We start from the raw sequence: 15,420 nt of genomic DNA on the forward strand, positions 1-15,420 counted from the left end.
AAGGAAAGAGGGAGGAAGGCGGGGCGGGGGTGGGGGGGAGTTGGCGCTTTGATTAAAAAGTATCTGAACATCTTATTCCTTCCAAATTTCCAAAACTATGACCTCCTTGTTCCCTTCTATCTCTCAATGGCATGGCATGAAAAATAAACCACACATAAGCATGCCAAAGTCAAATGAGATACGGAAAAATAATAATGAGGCAATCCAAAGATCTATAAATTCTGAGACATAGCTCAATTTCACTATTTCAGAAATTAGTTATTAACTGAGCAAAGTATGAAAAACAGATTTAGGGCATACTAAAACTGAAAAGCAGGATTCACATACTTAAAGAAGAGTGCAGGAATTTCCTTAGTATGGGAAAATTATAAATATAATATACACATATGTGAATTAATTTATACCAGTTTCTTATTCTTTTTATCACAAATTGAAGTTCTGTATTAAAATACTCCTTTAGCAACACCACGAAACAACATGCAAGATAGTTTTAAGTCCTATTAAAATTAACTTAAATCTCTCTAAATTACTTCATTTTCCATGGAAAAGTTATACTAAAAGAAGTTCACATTTGTAAGCTTTCTTTTTCCATTACAAAAACACATTCTTATTCCAAAACAACATACATAAGATTGACCCAATTTATTAAGTATGTTACCAAAACAGTGCATAATTGATAGTCCCTTCAACCTGTCTTCAAAAGAAGACGCTCATTTAAAAATCAAGTAGAAAACTATAATCTATTAACACAAGAGTCCAATTTTAAAACAAGACTTTTATTTGTATAACGAGTTCATTAGATTTTCTTTTTTTTCTGATTACCAAAACACAGTTAACTCACCAAGGCCTTGATTTACAAAGATAATGACTTCCTACTCACAGGACTGCTTTATAATAGTCTCATGGAATTCAATTACTACAGTTTTTATAAACACTATTACCATCTACGAACGGAAATAAGCACTTTACAATATTTTGGTTTGATACATATTTATGCTGGTTTTCAAACTTGATAATTTCAGTTCCTCTGTTCCTTAGTATATGCCATGTAACAGCTGTCCTGAAAATGTTATTTCTGTGTAGATGGTGAGTATTTACAGCACAACTGAACCTGCCTACATTGTTTGAAATTTTTCATAGTGAAATACTGGAGGAAAAAAAAGGCAAATGTGAAATGTTCACAGACCAGAGTTATAGCTACATAACAGTTGAAGATGAAATGAAAAGGAAGGGTCTACCAAAAGCCTGAATTATTCCTTCAACTACTGACATCAAACTCTGAAATAGTGCAGAAGCTGCATTAACCGGACCTTAAATAATTTTACATGGTATATATTTAACGCTGCCAACCATCAGTATGGAAGAGAAACAGATCTTCGCCAAAGGTCTTTCATGGAAGAAACTGGAGAAAGGTTTCCAAGTATGCCTATGTACTCCCTTAATATACTTCCAGTACCTTTGAAAACAGTTCACTTGGCTCAAGAGAACTAGCAGAAAAGATTCCCCAGATCACAAAACATACACTGAGCCCTCCTTTGCATTCACTGACAAATGTGTCGCTCTTCACAAGTATGTCTTCCTAAAGCCCATATAGGTAGATACACCAGGACAACACTGCACAGTGAAATAATTATACTTTGCAATAGTTTTTAAAAATCCTGTCCCCATTCCATAGGTGGAAAAGTACTTTCTAGTCTTTAATCACTAAAATAGATTTGGTCTATTCTTATTGATTTTTCTGTTACACTTTTATATCGCTTACTCCATTTAAGAAATTTTTTTAGTATTTTAAAACATCTGGAGAAAGAAAAAAACGGCACTACACCCAGAGTAATTTATGTCAAATTTACAGTGAGACTACTACGAATATATGCAGCTTCTTATGAATTAAAAAGATTAAGGTTTTTTAACCATAAGGCAATCGAAAATGAAAGTGCCAGCCTTAATAAATTATTAGACATTGCACTGCACAGCACTATATATCAAAATCACAAATGTACACACACACACACACACACGCGACAGCTTCACAGTTAATTTGTGCAAGACGTACCACCCTACCAAAACCAACTCAATTATGGTGTTTCAGAAAGTTGATCCTAAAGGAGACTAACCAGAAAGCTGACCCGAAGGTGACTCCAAACACCTCCTCAACCGTAAATGGCAAAGAGAACAGAACAGAAATTGCCCCGCCTGCGCTAGCTTCACACTATCTCTTGAGGGTCACTCCTGGCCAAGACAGGAGTAGGGACGGAAGGTGGGGGATAAAAGCAGGGGGTGGGGAAGCTGACACGAGAGAAGAGTTGGGGGCGGACTGTGCCGGTCCAGGGAGACCGCAAGGCCCCAGCGGTAGGAAGGGGCTGGGGAGGTAACACCTAGGGACTGGGGGTGGCCGCCCAGCCCGAGGCCCGCGCCGAGGGGATCGCGCCGAGAAAAGGGGGTGCGGGCGTGATGCGCGGTGCCCACGGTACTCCCAGCACCGCCCCACACCCCGCAAACCCCGGACCCGGCGACTGGGCGGAGCCGTCTTGCCCGCCTCAGCCCTCTCGCGCCGGCACCCGCCCCCTCAGCCTCCAGTCCCGGGTGGGTGGGAAGGGCGGGCCTCGCCCGGCCGGGTGGGCAGCCCGGCCCAAGCCGCAAACAGGAATGCGCCGCCGCGGGCGCAGGATGGACGGGAGACCCCGCAGCCGGGGGCAGGAGGGGGGGGATGGCTGAGGGCGGAGAAAGAGCCCTCGGCGCAGCCGGCGCAGCCGCCGCAGCCAGGGCAGAGCCCCAGGCGCCCCACTGCGGGCAGGGAGTGTTGCCCCAGTTCTCGGCTGGCCTTCCCAACTCTTCCCCCCTCCCCCGGCGTTGCCCCGGGTAACAGCGCCTGCCGCGGGCGGCGCGAAACTCACCTACCTAGAACCTGACAAGCAGGAGCCCCTCAGACACGGGAGCCAGTCGCCACCCCGCGTCACGGGGGCCGCCACAACCAATGAGCGCTGCTGTCACCAGCCTCCGCGGCCAATCCAGCTGCACTCCGGTCTCCGGGCACCCTCGAGGTCTCAGCCAATGGGCACCCGCCGAAGGCGGGCACTGCCTCCCGACCCCCAACCCCCTCTTCCACCACCTCCCAGGAGGCGGGGCGCGGCCGATTGGCCTGGACCCCGGAGGGGTGGGACTCGGGCACCAGGCCCGGTGGGCGCGCGCGGACCGGGGGCTGCGGGCGTGGCGAGGGGAGGCGTGGAGCGTCGGCCGCCGCCCTCCGGGCTCACTCCCCAGCTTGGGTGGGATCGCGGGGCCCTCCTGGTGGCTCAGCTCTCCTCGTCCCTGTAACTCGCTCCTCTCTAGCCGGTGTCCAGGGCTGCTGGGGTGGGAATGTGGGCGGGATGCGGCCGGAGGCGGGCGGCGGCGTCACAGGAAACTTTGGGAGGCTCGCCTGGCCGCGGCCGGGAAGTGGCCGGACCGGGGGTGATAAGCTGGGGCCGCCTGGAAGGGACTACCCGGCGGGTCGGCAGCCGGAAAGGAATTTGGAGGGTGGGGACGGAGACGCGATTAAAATGTTAATTGTGCCCGCGGGGTGCTGGGTGATCCCGGGAGCTGAAATCTCCGGGAACGGAAGCGGCTTTGGGGTCGCGGACCCTCCACCCCTAAATACGCATCCTTCATCCCTTCGAATCAGTCACTTTTACTGTATATCTTACTTGCATCTATTGTAACGTTGATTCTTTTAAACTAGTTTTCGGCTTGAAGTGCCTGAAAGGCGGGAACAGTGTCTTTCTCATTCCTGTAATTCCCAGTGCCTGAGACCTTCTTTAAAAAAAAAAGGTTAGACAATGCTGGAATTGTGATGGATGCTATTAAAAAGTGTACAGCAGGTCCTGTGAGTAGTCTCCTGTAGTAAGTTCTTACCTCTTCCAGAGTCTAGCATGCGTGAAGAACCGAAGTTGGTTTGCTCGTCCAGTGAGGGTTGTTTCTGAAGCGTCCTTCACCAAAAGAATTTAGTGGAAAATGAGTAATTTGAGCTAAACAAAGAGACGTAGGTGATCTGTAACAGTATGATAGGTGTTATTAGTCACTATTGCAGGGTCTGTTTCTGTAGCCGACTCTTTAAGGCATTGTATCGTACATTGCATTGGTTGAACCACATTCTTTGCCTGGAGCAAATTCTAAGGTCAACCCTATCTCGACCCGCCTCCTCCAAAACTTGTGTATTACAATGGGAGCCAAAGAAGAGTGAATAATTAGTTCATAATTAATAATTTCTAAACAGAGTAATTTATTTTACTGTAGTGAACGCCCCTACACATAGACAAATTTTAAACGGGATTTTTCATGTCTACTCTTTTAAAGAAACCAAAACGTGCTGTAAAGACAAGAATTTTATTTTTTTCCATTGTGTTATGGGGGTTTTAATTGTTTATTTGTATTTTTTAAGCCTAAAAGAACTTTTATTTTATTCTTAAATTATTATACTGTTGAGAAAGGTTAAGTAAAATTACAAAGGTTACACATAACCAATTAGACAAATGTAAAGACAAAAATTTTTTTTAAAAAAGCTTAATTCTCCCTATTGGATATGGAAGAAGGGATTTCCCTTTCTTAGAGCACTTGCCTTAGAAAACTGGTAATTGTTGTATACTTTTTCATCTCTTTGAAATGTATATAAATTATTTTGAAGACTGGATAGGTCTCTGTCATTTTGTGTTTTGTTAGCGTTATATCCCAGAAATGTGTTTCTCAAGGACCTGGGAACTATGTCTTTGAAATGCAAATGTCAAGAGAGCTAGCACCCTTGAATGGATAAAGATGTTGTGGTATACGTATATATACAGCATGGAATATTATTCAGCCTTAAAAAAAGAATGAAAGCTTGCCATTTCAACAGCATGGATGGACCTTGAAGGCATTATGCTAAGTGAAATAAGTCACAGAGAAATGCAAATGCCATATGATCTCCCTTATATGTGGAATTAAAAAAAACAAGACAAAAAACCCTCAAAGATACATAGAACAAATGGATGGTTGCCAGAAGCAGGGGGTGGGAGGTGGGTGAAATGTGTGAAAATGGTCAAGAAATACAAACTTCCAGTTATAAAATAAAAAATAGGAATGTAATAGCATGATGGCTGTGGTTAATAATACTGTATTGCATATTTGAAAGTTGCTAGGAAAGTAGATCTTAAAAAGTTCTCATCACAAGAAAAAAATTATGTAACTATATATGGTAATGGATGTTAACTAGAATTACTGTGGTGATCAGTTAGAGATAAATATGGAATTATGTTGTATACCTCAAACTATTGTAATATTATATGTCAATTATACCTCAAATAAAAGAGAGAGAGAGAGAGAGAGATAGCACCCCTCTCTCCCAGTTTCTATGGGGTAGTAGGAACCTAACTTTGTGGGCAAATTTTTCCAAGTTGCAAAACTACCTTCTGTCATAAAGATGAGACATTTGTTTTTCCTGTGGATAATGCTTATTAGCTAACTCTGATGGTCACCCCAATTAGGAAATAAAGTCAAGATGAATTATGTGTGCAATGTTATCAAGGCCTATTACTTGATGACTAGTTATTGTTTATCTTGAAAACATACGTAATGGGTTGTATCTGCTAGGCTGTATAAAAGGGTGAGATTGCTTTCTGTCTTTGCAGTCTCTGCAGATTGCCTGCAATATGCATCACATTCTGGTGTAATGCTTATTCAGTAAGAAAAGTATTATTTCTCCACTGCGTTTGTGGAGAGAATTTCTGGGTTGGGAGAACATTTTGTTTTTATTTATATTCCACAAAAAATACCTATGCCTAAAATATCAAGACTATGAAGTTAAAGAAAGTAATTAGTTTCTAGTTTTTAATTTGTTCTCGAAAATGACCTCACATTAGATGATAATGTGTTGCCGAACTAAAAATACATTTTGAGTCAGAAATAATAAAGTTAATGTTTGGTATGTATTTTGTAATGACTGTTAACTGCACAAACTAAACATATGTGAGTAAACCTCTTAAAATATAAAAGAAATTAATTTTCTATAAATATTAAATACTGTGGTATATGTCAAATCAATATGAAAGAAATCGATGAATGTTTATGCATTATATGGTTAGACAAAGCCAAAATACAACTTTGGGGATTGCTTCACCAAGGCATATCTTTTCCAAGAACCTTAGGATTTCTCTGTCTTTATACAAAGAAAATCTAAATCTGGAAAGATGTGGTTTATGAATTTGTTATTACATATGTGCAGAAAGTAGCTTTATAAAAGTCTGGTTTTGAAAAATAGAATTGTTTGCTATACAACATTGTGTGTGTGTGTGTGTATGTGTTTGTGTGTGTGTGAGTTTTAAGGAACTCAGATCTCTGAAAGGAGTAAGAATCTTTCTAGTTCTTCAACCATTCTCTCAGTTCTCACCTATTCACTCCCAACTTAAAAACTGCCTGCCATACGCCAAGCACCATGCTAAGAAATGCAATTTTTTTTAACATCCTTATTGGAGTATAATTGCTTTACAATGTTGTGTTAGTTTCTGCTGTATAACAAAGTGAATCAGCTATACATACATATATCCCCATATCCCCTCCCTCTCGCATCTCCCTCCCACCCTCCCTATCCCACCCCTCTAGGTGGTCACAAAGCACCAAGCTGATCTCCCTGTGCTATGTGGCTACTTCCCACTAGCTATCTATTTTACATTTGGTAGTGTATATATATGTCCATGCCACTCTCTCACTTCGTCCCAGCTTACCCTTCCCCCTCCCTGTGTCTTCAAGTCCATTCTCTACGTCTGTGTTTTTATTCCTGTCTTGCCACTAGGTTCTTCAGAATCTTTTTTTTTTAATTCCATATATGTGTTAGCATACGGTATTTGTTTTTCTCTTTCTGACTTACTTCACTCTGTATGACAGTCTCTAGGTCCATCCACCTCACTACAAATAACTCAGTTTCATTTCTTTTTATGGCTGAGTAATATTCCATTGTATATATGTGCCACATCTTCTTTATCCATTCATCTGTCGATGGACACTTAGGTTGCTTCCATGTCCTGGCTATTGTAAATAGAGCTGCAGTGAACATTGTGGTACATGACTCTTTTTGAGTTATGGTTTTCTCAGGGTATATGCCCAGTAGTGGGATTGCTGGGTCATATGGTAGTTCTATTTTTAGTTTTTTAAGGAACTTCCATACTGTTCTCCATAGTGGCTGTATCAATTTACATTCCCACCAACAGTGCAAGAGGGTTGCCTTTTCTCCACACCCTCTCCAGCATTTATTGTTTGTAGATTTTTTGATGATGGCTATTCTGCCAGGTGTGAGGTGATATCTCATTGCAGTTTTGATTTGCATTTCTGTAATAATCAGTGATGTTGAGCGCCCTTTCATGTGTGTGAAACCTCATTTAAAGTGGAGTTGGGAAGCCCTGAAGGGGGAGCTCTCGCGCAGGTATCACTCACCACAGTTTGTAGCCTTCTGACCCAACAACAAGCTGCCCACTACCTGCAGTCTGTGAAGAACCACCACAGCCTCCCCAATTTCGTCCCTTCTCTAAAAAAGCAAGTCTCTCTCCTTGGTTCTCCAGATTTACCTATGGTTTACCACAATTTGCTTGTCCCAAATTGAAATTCTCTGCTATTCCCAAATAAACTTATTTTACTGGTAAAATAGCTGGCTCTTTTGGGGTTTTTGTGTTTTTTTTTTTTTTTTTTTTGCGGTACGTGGGCCTCTCACTGCCGCGGCGTCTCCCGTTGCGGCGCACAGGCTCCGGACGCGCAGGCTCAGCGGCCATGGCTCACGGGCCCAGCCGCTCCGCGGCATGCGGGATCCTCCCGGACCGGGGCACGAACCAGTGTCCCCTGCATCGGCAGGCGGACTCCCAACCGCTGCGCCACCAGGGAAGCCCTGGCGCTTTTGTTTTTAAGGTCAACACTTTCTGAGGAAACAACTGACTTGCCCAAGGAAAATACTTTCACGAGTATTGGAGGGGAGGGGAGAATCTTCCAACATTGTGATTCCTTGCCTAATCACATCAAAAATGAAGTCTGCCAATCCACAAGTTCCAAGCATGCCGGTTGCTTCTCTCATTCTTAAATATGAGGAGACATTTGGGGATCACCGTACTTTTGAGGAAACCCACAGTCATGAAAATAAGACACCAAAACAAACAGAAAAAATTATGGGAAGAGGCGGGGGAGAGTTGAACAAAACCAAAGCAGAGAGCAGAAGAAAATTTCAGAACTATGAGCAATGTCATTAAAGAAAGAAATTCTATGAATAAAAAGAGGATGCTTTTCTTTTTTTTTTTTTTAAGAAATATTCAGAGGGAAAAAAATGAGTTTTGGAAATTAAAAAATAAATTTTAAAATTCAGTAGTAGATGACAAAATGAAGTTGAGAAGTCTCAAAAGAAGATCAAAAATACAATTGAAAAATATGAGATAAAAGAAAATTTAGGATCAATCCAGGAGATTGCACAGCTAAACTATAAAAGTTATAAAAAAAAGAAAAGGAGGAGAACGGAGGAGGAGTGGAATTATCAAAGAAAGGCATTTCCGCAGAACTGAAAGACGTGTGTTTCCACATCATATGGATCTAGTGAGTGTCTGAAAAATAAATGAAAAAGACTCACGTAATCCTAAAATATCAGAATAGCAGAGGTAAAGAAAATTCCCTACATGCTTCAAATAGAATAACAGATTGCAGACAAAAAATCAGGCATGATAATAGAGAATGGCACTGGACTTTTCAACAATGATACTGGAAACTAGAAGAAAATAGACCAATATCTTTAGATTCCAAAGGGCGATTATTTACAATTTAGAATTTCCTATAAACCCAACCATCAATCAAGTCTAACAGCCAAATAAAGGTATCCTCAGATATGCAAGATCTCAGAAAGTTTTCTTCCTATGAAACCTCTTCTTAGGAAGTTACTTAAAAGTATTTTCCACCAAAAAGAGGGATTGAAAAAAGCGAGATGAAGACATGGATCAACACTGGAGAAAGGAAAGGGGAATGCATAGAATGATGGTGAAGGAAATTTCCAGGATAATAACTGTATGAGGGGCCTAAAAAGCAGCCAGTTAGAGACTGAGGCAGGAGAATGGAAGTCTGATGTTTCCAAGAAAAAAACAACAACAAAAAAACAATAATGGGATCAATATATTACCTGATACATTTTACTACAAGGAGAGATGTATTACCATTATGACATGATTTGGAGATGACTTAAGAGTAGGCATATAAAAGATGAAGCAATTATTAGCCACAGGAAAAAAAAAATTATTTAAAAAATTTTTCCATTAAAAAATGCAACCATAGTGTACATGTGACTCAGCCTAAAAAGATAATTACATAATCATCCTATTCTAAGCACTGAATGTTGATTTAACAAAAAATTACAATATGGTAATTCCTACAATATTGTAGGAATAGAGTAAAGGAAATTCTTGAGTGGAAATCATGTAAGAGAGTTAAATCCTCTTCTTCCATAGTAGGAAGTTAGTAGATAATTGCTAATTCTGAAAAAATCAAGACAGGGTATTCAAAGCCTGCTTCATGCTAGGAAGGATAAACACCAGTGTTGAGAAGTAGAGTTCAACTGTGGGGATGAGGATGGGAACTGAAAAGTAACAGTGGTTAGGGCTGGAGGTTGTCAATCTTGGGCTATCATTTCACTTGCATTGCTTTGATAAACATAAACATTAAAAAAATGTCTGTTGGTGAATCTGTTGCACAGCCAGTTTAAGAACTACTGAGATAAGGAACAGGAACACCTCTCTCTATCACTGCATATAGCATACATGGTAAAAAGAATAAAACCAGACATAATCTGCCTTCTAACTTAGATGGTTATTCACTCAGTAAATATTTCTTGAGCACCTATTATGTGTCAGTGTGAGAAGTTCTAAGGATATGACAGGAAACCGTAGAGGCAGGGCTCTTCACCTGAAGACAAGTAGGAGATACAGACAATAAGCAAGAAAACAAATTAACAGACCATCTATAGATTTGATAAATGCCAGGAAGGAAATGAATAAAATGTGAGAAAATAAAGAGAACTGGAAAGAATCAAACAACTAAGATTTGGGTCTTAGCTTCACAGTTTTATACTATGAACTTAAGCAAATCCCTTAGCTATTCTGAGCCTCCTTTTTTTTTTTTTTTTTTTTTTTTTTTTTTTCTGTATGTGGACCTCTCACTGTTGTGGCCTCTCCCCTTGTGGAGCACAGGCTCCGGACGCGCAGGCTCAGCGGCCATGGCTCATGGGCCCAGCCGCTCCGCCACACGTGAGATCTTCCCGGACCGGGGCACGAACCCGTGTCCCCTGCATCGGCAGGCGGACTCTCAACCACTGCGCCACCAGGGAAGCCCTAAGCCTCCATTTTTATATCTATTAATTGCAAATAATAATTCTAACTTCACTGGTTCTTATGACAATAAATTGATATAGAGTAAACGAATGAATTTTCAATATATAAATTCCTATTCAAACATAAGTTTTTTACCCTTGGGGAGCCCTTATCAATTCTTAACTGGTTTCCTTGACTGCTTCCGTAAGGTGCTATGGTACACATTGTCAACAGATTTAAGCCACCTAACCATCATTTTCATTTTGATGTTACCACATTCAAATTCTTTAACTTAGAGGTAAATCTAGTTTCCTAACCTTGACTTCAGGCTTTACAAATCTACAAGCAATTTAACTATCCAGACTTCCCTCCCACCTCATTGTTACCTTTCCCCATTTCCCTTCAGCAGTAGAATACTTTACACCTCCACATGTAGTTTAAATTTATATACAGTAATATTCACTGTTTTTGGTGTAGAGTTCTATGAGTTTTGAGAATTTCATAGCCATCAAACCACCACCCATATAAGATGCAGAACAGTTCCAAACCTCTCCTGCCCTCACACACACACACACACACACACACACACACACACAGAACACAGTCTCTTTATGTTACCCCTTTGTAGTCAACCCTGTCCTCACACAACCCCTGATCTGTTCTTCATCTCTATAGTTTTGCCTTTTCCAAAATGTCATATAATTGCAGTCACAGTGTATATAGCCTTTTGAGTCTGACTTCTTCACTAAGAATAATGCATTTGAGATTCATCTATGTTATAGCATGTCTTAGCAGTTTCTCTCATTTTATTGCAGTGTAGTATTTCATTGTTCATCCATTTCTCAGTTCAGGGACATTTGGGTTTTTTCCAGTTTTGGGCTATTATGAATAAGGTTACTATAAACATTCACATACAGGTTTTACTGTGTGATCATTTTTTTTTAATTGGAGTAGAGTTGCTTTACAATGTTGTCTTAGTCTCTGCTGTACAACGAAGTGAATCAGCTATATGTATACCTATAATCCCCTCCCTTTTGGACCTCTCTCCCATCCCCACCCCGCCATCCCACCCATCTAGGTCATCACAGAGCACCGAGCTCAGCTCCCTGTGCTATACAGCAGGTTCCCACCAGCTATCTGTTTTACACATAGTAGTGTATATATGTCAATCCCAATCTCCCAATTCATCCCACCCCGCTTCCCTAACCCATGTCCTCACATTCGTTCTCTATGTCTGCATCTCTATTTCTACCCTGCAGATAGGTTCATCTGTACCATTTTTCTAGATTCCATGCACAATTTACAATAGCCAGGACATGGAAGCAAACTAAATGCCCATCGACAGATGAATGGATAAAGAAGATGTGGTACATATATACAATGGAATATTACTTGGCCATAAAAAGGAACAAAATTGGGTCATTTGTAGACATGGATGAACCTAGAGTGTGTCATACATAGTGACGTTAAGTCAGAAAGAGAAAACCAAATATCATATATTAACACATATATGTGTGAGCATTTTTATTTCACTTGGGCAAATACCTAAGAGTGAGATTGCTAGGTCCTGTGGTAAGTACATATTTGTAGGAAACTGTCAAACTTTTCCCAAAGTGGCTGCACCATCTTACATTGCCACCAGTAATGCATGACAGTTCCAATTTTTCCTCATTTTCACCAAAGCTTGGTATTGTCAAGTGTTTTTTTGAGGAGGGGGAGGCGGATTGGTGGGTTTGTTTGTTTTCTCATTGTGTGTAGTGGTATATTATCATGGTTTTAATTTATATTAAATTTATATTTATTTAATTTATATTAAATTTATATTTATTATATTAAAATATAAATAAATTTAATTTATATTTTCTCATTGTGTGTAGTGGTATATTATCATGGTTTTAATTTATATTTCCCTATGGACTAATAACGTTGAGCATCTTTTCATGTTCTTATTTGACATCCACATATCTTCTTTGGTGAAGTATCTGTTCAAAGCTTTTGCCCATTTAAAAAAAAATCCTAGTATTTCTTAGTTTGTCTTTATTATTTTCAAATGATTTCTTATGTATTTCTTAGTTTTGTTTCTAATTCTTGCTAAAGAAGCTTCATGTGGTGGAAGCACATGAAAGGAGCCTCTCACTGCGATTTCCTAAGCATTGGGCAGAGTATGGGATTAGGACATATTTTTTCCTCCCATACAGAGCTAACAGCCTTTTTTTTTCCTTTTTTAAGGATCAAACATTTGCTCTACTACACTGTAGCCAACTCAGCTAATTAATTCATAAATTTATAAGTACCAAGGGAGAGGGAAAATATTATACCATTAGAACCACAAATATTAAAGATGAGAAGTTTATAGAGCCCCAAGTACTGAAAGTGAGCACTACAGATCCCATTTGAAACTTGAGTAACTCTGTATGAGATAAATGGAAATAGCAAGGGAAAATGAAGTAATTGGTATATGTATTTATAAATGTACAATTATCAACTAAAAAAAACCCTTTTATGACTAGGTTTATTGAAGTGACATGCACTAATTATTTTTAATTAAAAAAAATTTTAATTTAATTTAATTTATTTATTTTGGGGCTGCATTGTGTCTTTGTTGCTGCACGCAGGCTTTGTCTAGTTGCAGCGAGCAGGGGCTACTCTTCATTGTGGTGCGTGGGCTTCTCATTGTGGTGGCTTCTCTTGTGGAGCACGGGCTCTAGGCACATGGGCTTCAGTAGTTGTTGGGACTTCCTGCGTGGCACAGTGGTTAAGGACTCCACAATCCCAACGCAATGGGCCTGGGTTCAATCCCTGGTCAGGGAACTAGATCCCATATGCATGCCACAACTGAGAATTCACATGCCACAACTAAGGAGCCCGTGTGCCACAACTAAGGAGCCAGTGAGCTGAACTAAGGAGCCCACCTGCCACAACTAAGACCCAGTGCAACCAAATAAAGAAAAGAAAATATAAATGTTTTTAAAAAATTGGATTGTTGTTTTGAAAGAAAGAACAAAGTTGAAGGACTATTATCCTGATTTTAAGACTTACTATAAACAAGAAAGTGAGGTATCAGTGAAAACATAGATATACAGATCAATGGAATAGATAAAGAATCCAGAATATACCCATGTAAACATGATCAGTTGATTATTGGCAAAGGTGCAAAGACAATTCAGTGGAGAAAAGGACAACCTTTTCAACAAGTTGCTGGAACAATTGGCCATTGACATGCAGAAGTTTTCTGGTGGCTTGTTTTTTACCCATATCTCTCACCTTATACAAAAACTAACACAAAATGGATCATAGACCTAAATATAAAATAAAACAACAAACCTTTCAGAAGAAAAAACAGGAGAAAATCTTTGTGAACTTCAGTTAAGGAAAGAGTGCTTAGATACAACACTGAAAGCACTACATAGGGAAGAAAAAAATTGGTAAATTGGGCTTGATTAAAATTAGAAAAGAAAATTGATCTATGAAAGATATGGGCAAGAGAATGAAAAGACAAGCCACAGAAACTATTTTCAAATCACACATCTGATGAAGGGCATATATGCAGCATACAACTCTGATTTTAAAGAAATGCTTTCCCTTCTTTCAGGCTCAACTCAAATCTCAGCTCTGTGAAAACTTCAAAGACCAGATGAGCTAGAATCCATATGTCTGGACCATTAGTGGATGAATGAATGAACATTTCTCAGCCATTATTACTTTCCCGTAAAATACAATGTATACACTAATAAATATACCCTTATATTCTGGTCCTCTTTTTAACTAAAAACCTGAATGTGTTTGCCAGACACTTGATATATTGCAGTATGTTCCCATGGAATGAAATGAAACTTTATTGACTGAAATAATAAGTACTATGGATGGATGGCATTATCTTACAGATTCCAAATTGCTTACATTACATCTTAGCCTTAGGGAGGTTATATCTAACTAGGGCAGGTCTGGTAAAGTATATTTTGTAACTATATATAATGTCTTGTGTGGATCTGTGAATATGTATTTGTCTAAGTATACAGTTATAGAAAGTTAAAAAAATGGAAAAATTCTAAGTTATATATTTTATCGATTTTGTTGAAATAGCAATTCTCTTCAGTTTCAGTTTTTGCCAAACATTACTGTATCATCATTTTCTCTGAAAATCAGAAGCTTTTGTCTATTCTGGAGGCCATTTAGCCCAACTGCATTTTTCAAAAAGCCACGATTTGCTAAATTTAAATGCAGCCCCCTCTGCTAGGCCTAGAATTAGTGCTAAGGACCAAATGAGGAGCCCTTAATAAATTAATATCCTGGGCAGCAGTATTCCAAGAGTCCAGGAAAATATGTAACATGGATATTTCCTCCAAATATTTTAAGATAATAGACTTACTATATACAGAGCTTCCCAATACATACACATTAAGGAAAGGTGGGCCCACTCAGCAAGTGAACACAGGTACAATATAATTGAACATGTCCCCGCACTCAGAAGGCCTTGTCCTTCACTTAATGCTCTCCTGTAGCCATCTTGAAATTCTTAGTAATTTTATCTTTGAAGCTGTGTTTTGTAACTGAAGTCTGAAGGAACGATGGAACATACATGTAAACAGAGAAGACATGCAAGATACGCATTTGCACTGCTCCTTGCCACTCTGTTCTCAGTAGTATTCCCAATACCTCATGAGTACAGCCTTCAGGTAGACCCATAGTGCATGAGAGTTCAGAGAGTTCAAAGTGAGCACAAGGTCAGTGTGTTACTTCTATGACTGAGTTAAAAGGAACACTGACAAGCCTGAGAGGGTATGCTTTCCATTCAAACCAGAACTTGCTTCAAGTGCAGAAAGAAGGCAATGGCATTCTAAGAAATATGAACACGCAAGGAATCCTATCATATTCTTTCTTATTTGTGTTACTTCCTGTATTAGCCAACTATTCATACTAAAATGATGATATAGGAGGAAAGGGGGACAGGGCATCATATAGTTACTTTCCCTTTTTGTCCTTTCTTACTCATTAGCAAGCTAAAGCTAGAGAGGGTTGATAGATGTGCACACATCAAAAAGTGAAATTTTAAAAACTTAGTTTTGTGTAGTTTACACTGTTCTGGTAA

At 39.7% G+C, this 15,420-nt stretch overlaps 1 protein-coding gene across 11 annotated transcripts in view; it reads right to left on the reverse strand.

The window, feature by feature from the left end:
* The window catches only part of FER (FER tyrosine kinase), a 622,960-nt gene that overhangs the window by 479,458 nt on the left and 128,082 nt on the right, over window positions 1-15,420 (reverse strand). The window contains exon 1 of one of the 11 annotated variants that reach the window (XM_004267438.3): window positions 3,892-4,072. The exons of 1 other annotated variant lie outside the window; for it this stretch is intronic. The gene's annotated coding sequence lies outside the window, so the exon portion shown is untranslated. Of the gene's footprint in view, window positions 1-2,114; window positions 2,860-2,898; window positions 3,428-3,891; window positions 4,073-15,420 lie in introns of those variants that run through there. 9 more of the 11 variants (XM_049707502.1, XM_033423747.2, XM_049707498.1 and 6 more) reach the window with 9 other exon arrangements.

The sequence above is a fragment of the Orcinus orca genome, chromosome 3, assembly GCF_937001465.1.
Source record: "Orcinus orca chromosome 3, mOrcOrc1.1, whole genome shotgun sequence".
In the NCBI taxonomy this organism is placed as follows: domain Eukaryota; kingdom Metazoa; phylum Chordata; class Mammalia; order Artiodactyla; family Delphinidae; genus Orcinus; species Orcinus orca.